Source organism: Balaenoptera borealis (genome assembly GCF_965194805.1).
Source record: "Balaenoptera borealis genome assembly, chromosome: 5".
NCBI lineage: Eukaryota > Metazoa > Chordata > Mammalia > Artiodactyla > Balaenopteridae > Balaenoptera > Balaenoptera borealis.
In genome coordinates, this window is record NC_138862.1 from 111,554,246 (window position 1) to 111,562,306 (window position 8,061).

Sequence of the window (8,061 nt, forward strand, 5' to 3'; positions counted from 1 at the left end):
CCCTTTAGTGGATCCCCATCACTTATGGAATAAGTTTCCATAGCCTTCGCATATAAGGTCTTTGATTCGGTACCTTTGTTTCTATAGCCTGGTCTCCTCTGCCTTAGACTGCCCTTTCCTCCTTTACTCACTACATTTTCCAAGATGTATCCTAGAGGGTCCTTTCCTCTAGAGAGCCTTCTCTGATTGTCATCTTCTCCTCCCTGGTTGTACCCAACCCATCAAGAATCCCTCAGCTCCATTTGGGGGCCTTTGACTGCCCTCGACTGTATCAGTCTGTTCACTTGTATGCCTACCCCACTAGATGTAGACCTCTCTGAGGGCACTGATTAGGCCTTGTGCCCTTTCCTAGCTCAAGGCCTGGTACTTATTTGTATTCAGTAAATGTTTGATACATTGATGAATGAGAACTTAGGGAAAATGTGAGAGAAAACCTGTGTCTGCTGTCACAGTTTGTTGTGTGCAGGGAAGGAGGAAGAAGCCCAGAATCTTGTTTCAAGTGTGGTGATGACTGAATTTATCTTTGTTTCCCTTTAATTTTTTCATTTCCCTTTTTCCGTCCAGCCCATCTTTTTCTCTCCTTTTTAATTTAGTGTCTATTTAGTCATTTCCCATGAGTAAGAGTAGCTGATTTTTGTAAAGGATTCTGCAATTTAAAAATAGTTTTATATGTGGTGCATCTCACTTGGTCCTTACAACAAGTTTGTGAAGAGATGAGGTTATCACCATTTCGTAGCTTCCGAAAATTAATCTCAGTGAACGTGTGATTTGCCCAAGGTCATGGGGCCTAGGAAATCACCAAGAAATGTTAATCCAACTCCTACTTTGGTTCTCTTTCCCCTATACACCATTGCCTTTCCTGAAGACTTTAGTGCATATTTGGTTAACGTCCCTTCTGGGCTAGAGACTCAGCTGGCTTCTGGGATTATGAGAATAGGGACTTGTCTTTAGGGAGCCACCAGCTGGTAGAGATGCTGAGACATAATATATTGGTTTTGTTCCAAATGTCCAAACGTTTAGAAACATATTACGTATGGTAGTTGAAAATATAAGGAAAAAGAATTAGAAAGTTATGTTGCCATACATATGACGTCCATGAATAACCCAGTTTTTGAAAAGTTAATAAACTTTATTTTTTAGAGCAGTTTTAGGTTCATAGCAAAACTTAGCAGGAAGGACAGAGATTTCCGCTATGCTCTCTGTTCCCGCCCATACAGCCCCATCCACAACTTCCTCCACTGTTGACATCATCTGCTACAGTGGCTGTATTTACTACAGTTGATGAACCTACAATGACACATTGTTATCACCCAAAGTCCATTGTTAACATTAGGGTTCACTCTTGGTATTGCACATTCTGTGGGTTTTGATGAATGTATAATGATATATATCCACCATTGTGATATCATACAGAATAGTTTCACTGCCCTAAAAATCCTTTATGCTCTGCCTATTCATCTTTACCCACCTCCACCCCCAAGCCCTGGAGACCATCGATCTTTTTACTGTCTCCATAGTTTTTCCTTTTTCATAGTGTCATATACTTGGAGCCATACAGCCTTTTCATATGGGCTTCTTTCACTTAGAAATACGCATTTAAATGTCCTCCAGGTCTTTTCATGTGTGATAGCTCATTTCTTTTTAGTGTTGAATAGTATTCCATTGTCTGAATGTACTACAGTTTATCCATTTACTTACTGAAGAACATCTTGGTTGCTTCTAAAATTTGGCAATTATGAATAAAGGTGCAATAAATATCAATGTGTAGGTTTTTGCATAGACATAAGTTTTCAACTCATTAAGTAAGTACCAAAGAGCATGATTACTGGATCATATGGTAAGAGTATGTTTAGTTTCATAAGAAGCTGCCAAACTGTCTTCCAAAGTAGCTGTACCATTATGCCTTCCCACCACGCAATGAATGAGAGTTCCTATTGTTCCACATCCTCGCTAGCACTGTTCTTCTCCTTCAATATTGAATTGGTTGTTCTGGGTCTTTTAATCTTCATATAAACTTTAGAAATAGTCTGTTGATGTCCACAAAATGCTGGGACTTGATTGGAATTGTGCTGAATCTATAGATCAAGTTGGGAAGAACTGACATCTTGACAATATTGAGTCTTTCTATCCATGAACATGCAATCTCTCCAATTATTTTATTCTCCTTAGGTATAATGATATTTTATTGGAGTTTTGAGGTTTGCTTCACAGAGATCTTGTACACATTTTGTTAGGCTTATGCCTAAGTATTTCATTTTTGTGGGTGCTAACATATAAGGTAGTATGTTTTTAATTTCAAATTCCACGTGTTCATTCCTGGTATAAGGAAAGCAATTGATTTCTGCATATTAACCTTGTATCCTGCAACCTTGCTATAATCATTTATTAGTTCCAGGAGTTTTTTTTTTTATTTTTTGTCAATTCTTCTAGATTTTCTATGTAAAGAATTATGTCATCTGTGAACAAAGACAATTTTATTTCTTTTTCAATCTGAATACCTTTTATTCCTTTTATTGTTTCCTTTTCTTGTCATGTTGTATTAGCTAGGACTTCCAGTACAATATTTAAAAGCAGAGATAAAAGTGGACATCCTTGCGTTACTCCGGATATTAGCAGGAAAACTTCGAATTTCTCACCATTAAGTGTGATGTTAGCTGTTGGTGTTTTGTAGATGTTCATTATCAAGTTGAAGATGTTCCCTTGTATTCCTGGTTTGCTGAGAGTTTTTATCATAAATGCATGCCGGCTTTTGTCAAATGCTTTTTTTGTACCTCTTAATATGACCATGTGATTTTTCTTCTTTAGCCTGTTGATGTGATGGGTTACATTAATTGATTTTTGAATGTTGAAACAACCTTGCATACCTGGGATAAATCCCACTTGGTCATAGTGTATAATTCTTCTTACACATTGTTGGACTTTATTTGCTAATATTTTGTTGAGGATTTTTACGTCAATGTTCATGAGAGATATTAGGCTGTAGTTTTTAAATAATGCCTTTGTCTGGTTCTGGTATTAGGGTAATACTGGTCTCATAGAATGAGTTAGGAAGTATTCCCTCTGTTTCTATCTTCTGGAAGAGATTGTAGAGAATTGGTATAATTTCTTCCTTAAATGTTTGGTAGAATTCACTAGGGAACCCAATCTGGGCCTGGTGCTTTCTGTTTTTGGAAGGTTATTAATTATTAATTCAATTTCTTTCATGAATATAGACTTCTTCTTTGATTCGTAGGCTATTTAGAAGTGTGGTGTTTAATCTCCAAGTATTTGGGGATCTTCCAGTTGGCTTTCTATTATTGATTTCTAGTTTAATTACATTATGGTTTGAAAGCAGGCATTGTATGATATATATTCTTTACATTTATTAAGGTATGTTCTATGGCCCAGAAAATGGTCTATCTTGAGTGTTCCATGTGAGCTTGAGCAGGATGTGTAATCTGCTACTGGATGAAGTAATCAATAAACGTCTATTATATCCAGTTGACTCATGATGTTATTGAGTTCAACTCTGTCTTTACTGAATTTCTGCCTGCTGGATCTGTCCATTACTGATAGAGAAGTATTAAACTCTCCAACTCTATTAGTGTATTCCATCTATTTTAGTTTTTTGCCTTATATATTTTGACACTCTGTTGTTAGATACATACACATTAAGGATTCACCCCTTTATCATTATGTAATGTGCATCTTTATTCCTATAATTTTCCTTGCTCTGGGTCTGCTGTCTGAAATTAATGTAACTATTCTCTTTTTGATTAGTGTTAGCATGGTATATCTTTATCTCTTTACTTTTGATCTCTATGTGTTTTTATATTTAAAGTGGGTTTCTTTTAGACAACATATAATTGGGCCTTGGTTTTTGATCCACTCTTGACAATCTGTCTTTTAATAGGTTTATTTAGATCATTGCTATTTAAAGTGATTATTGATATGGTTGGATTAATATCTACCGTATTTGTTACTATTTTCTATTTGTTCTTTGTTCCTATTTTTGTCTTTCACACTTTTTTTGCCTTTTGTGGTTTTAATTGATAATTTTATGATTCCATTTTCTCTCTTACTATTTTTAGTGGTTGCCCTAGAGTTTGCAATATACATTTACACCTAATCTAAGTCCACTTTCAGATAATACTACAGACATACCCTGGAGATTTTGGGGGTTCAGTTCCAGACCTCCACAATAAAGTGAATATCACAATAAAGTGAGTCACATGAATTTTTTCATTTCCCAGTGCATATAAGTTATGTTTACACTATAGTGTAGTCTATTAAGTTTGCAATAGTATTATCTCTGAAAAAATGTACATACCTTAATAAAAAAATACTTTCTTGATAAAAAATGGTAACCATCACCTGAGGCTTCACCAAGTTGTAATGTTTTTGCTGGTGGAAGGTCTTGCCTCAATGTTGATGGCTGTTGACTGATCACGGTGGTGTTTGCTGAAAGCTGAGGTAGCTGTGGCAGTTTCTTAAAATCAGACAGCAATGAAGTTCACCACATTGATTAACTCTTCCTTTCATGAATGAGTTCTCTGTAGTGTACAATGATGTTTGATAGCATTTTACCCACAATAGAACTGCTTTCAAGATTGGAGTCAGTCCTCCCAAAGCCTGCCACTGCTTTATCAACTAAGTTTACGTAATATTCTAAATCCTTTGTTGTCAATTCAACAGTCTTCACAGCATCTTCACCAGGAGCAGTTTCCATCTCAGGAAACCACTTTCTTTATCATCCATAAGAAGCAACTCATTCATTAGAGTTTATCATGAGATTTCAGCAATTCAGTCACATCTTCAGGCTCTACTTCTGGTTCTCCTGCTATTTGTACCACATCTGCAATCACTTCCTCTACTGAAGTCTTGAACCCCTCAAAATCATATATGAGGGTTGGAATCGACTTCTTCTAAACTCCTGTTACTGTTTATATTTTGACCTCTTCCCATGAATCACAAATGTTCTTAATGACATCTAGAATGGTGAATCCTTTCCAGAAGGTTTTCAATTTACTTCGCCCAGGTCCATCAGAAGAATTGCTATCTATGGCAGCTATGGCCTTACAAAATGTATTTCTTAACGAATAAGATTGGAAAGTCAAAATTACTCTTAGATCCATGAGCTGCAGAATGGATGTTGTGTCAGTAGGCATGAAAACAACATTAATCTCATTGTACATCTCCATCAGAACTCTTGGGTGACCAGGTGCATTGTCAGTGAGCCATAATATTTCAAAAAGAATCTTTTTTCTGAGGAGTAGGTCTCAGCAGTGAGCTTAAAATATTCAGTAAATCATGTTGTAAACAGATGTGCTGTCATCCAGGCTTTGTTGTTCCATTTATAGAGCACAGGCAGAGTAGATTTAGCATAATTCTTAAGGGCGCTAGGATTTTCAGAATGGTGAATGAGCAATGGCTTCAACTTAAAGTCACCAGCTGCATTAGCTTTTAACAAGACTCAGCCTGTCCTTTGAAGTTTTGGAGCCAGGCATCAACTTCTCCTCTCTAGCTATGAAAGTAATAGATGGCATTTTCTTCCAATATAAGGCTGTTTCATCTACATCAAAAACCTGTTATTTAGTGTAGCCACCTTCACTAATTATCTTAGCTAGATCTTCTGAATAACTTGCTGGAGCTTCTACATCAGTACCTGCTTCTTCATCTTGTACTTTTATGTTATGGAGAAAGCGTCTTTCTTTAAACCTCATGAGCCAACCTCTGCTGGCTTCAAATTTTTCTTCCACAGCTTACTCACTTTTCTCAGACATCAGAGAATTGAAGAGAATTAGGGCCTTGCTCTGAATTAGACTTTGGTTTAAGGGAATGTTATGGCTGATTTTGATCTTCTATGCAGACTAATAAAACTTGCTCCAATTCAGCAATGAGGCTGTTTTGCTTTCTGATCATTCATGTGTTTGCTGGAGTAGCACTTTTCATTTCCTTCAAGAACTTTTCCTTTGCATTCACAATTTGGCTGTTTGGCACAAGAGGCCTAGCTTTCAGCCTATCTCAGCTGTTGACATGCCTTCCTCACTAAGCTTAATCATTTCTAGCTTTTAATTAAAGTGAGAGATGTGCGACTCTTTCTTTCACTTGAACACTTAGAGGCCATTGTAGGGTTATTAATTGCCCTAATTTCAATATCGTTGTGTCTCAGGGAATAAGGAGGCCTGAGGAGAGAGGGAGAGAAACAGGGAATGGACTTTAGATGGGGCAGTCAGAACACACACATTTATCAAGTTTGCTGTCTTATATGGTTGCAGTTCATGGTACCCCAAAACAATTACAGTAGTAATATTAAAGATCACAGATCATCATAACAAATAGAATAATGAAAAAATTTGAAATATTACAAGAATTACCAAAATGTGGCATAGAGACATGAAGTAAGCAAATGCTCTTGGAAAAATGATGCCAGTAGACTTGCTTCACTCAGCGTTGCCACAAACCTTCAATTTGTAAAAAGTGCAATAAAGCAAACCACAATAAAACAAGGTATGCCTGTGTGCCACTCCACAGGTAGTGTGAATACATTATAATAGCAAAATAATCCTAATTCCTCCCTTCCCTTGTTTCATTGCTGTCATTCATTTCACTTATATATATATGCATATATAAGCACATATACATATATACACACATGTATGTATGTTTTATATGTACACACATAAGCATACATAATCAAAAGCATTATTGTTATTATTTTGAATAAATCGCTAGCTGTTAGAAGAATTATGAAAAATCAGTTTTTATTTGGTCTTCACTTATTCATTCTCTGATATTCTTCTTTATGTAGATATGAGTTTGACCTATATCATTTCCCTTCTCTCTGAAGAATTTAACATTTCTTGCAAGGTAGGTCTATTGGCAAGAAAGTCCCTCAATTTTTGTTTGTCTGAGAGTGTTTTCATTTCTCCTTCACTTCTGAAGTATATTTCAAAGAGTACAGAGTTCTAGGATAATAGGGTTTGGTGGTTGGGTTTTTTTTTCTTTTTTTCTCAACACTTTAAATATTTCATTCCATTCCCTTTTTGCTTCTGTGATTTCTGGGGACAAGTTGGTTGTGACTCTTATCTTTGTTGCTCTATACGTAAGGGTTTTTTCCTTCCAGCTTCTTGCAAGATTTTTCCTTTAGCTTTGATTTTCTGAAGTTTCAATACCAATCTTCAGTGGTTTTGCTGGCATTTATCCTGCTTGGTGTTCTCTGAGCTTCCTGGATCTGTGGTTTCGTGTCTGACGTTTAATCTGGGGAAATTCTCAGTCATTGTTGTTACAGATAGTTCTTCTGTTCCTTTCTCTCTTTTCCTTCTATTTCCATTATGTGTATATTATACCTTTTATAGTTGTCCTACATTTTTTGGATATTCTGTACTATTTTTTGTAATTCGTCATTCTCTTTGCTTTCCAGTTTTGGAAGTTCCCATTGTCATATCATCAAGTTCAGAGATTATTTCCTCTGCTGTATCTATTCTCCTAATAAGCCCATCAAACGTCTTTATTGATCTCTAGTATTTCTTTCTGATACTTACTTAGAATTTCCATCTCTCTACTTCGTGTTCTTACATGTCCTGTTTTTGCATGTTGTCTACGTTTACCATCAAGGCCCTTAGCATATTAATCACAGTTTTTTTCAAATCACTGTTGTGATAATTCCAACATTCCTACCATATCTGACTCTGGTTCTGATGATTGTCATGCCTCTGCAAACAGTATTTTTTGCCTTTTAGTACGCCTTGTAATTTTTGGTTGAAAGGTGGATGTGATGTACCAGGAATTGAAGTATGTAAGTCTTTAGTGTTGTGGTGGTAACATGTGGAGGAGGAGTGGGCAGCATTCGAAAGTCCTGTGATTAGGTCTCCCTTTTTTCATGAGTCTGTGCCTGGACTGTGAAGTTCACCAGTACTTCTAAGTATTTCCCCCCCCCCCACCCCCTGCTTAGGTGGTACAGGATGGTTAGATGGGGCTGGAGTTGGGTGTTTCCCTTCCCTCAAGTTGGTCAGGCTCAGATAAAACCCCAGCAGGTTAAGTTTTGGTAAAATAGTTTCTCCTGGGGGTGGGGGAGGGGTG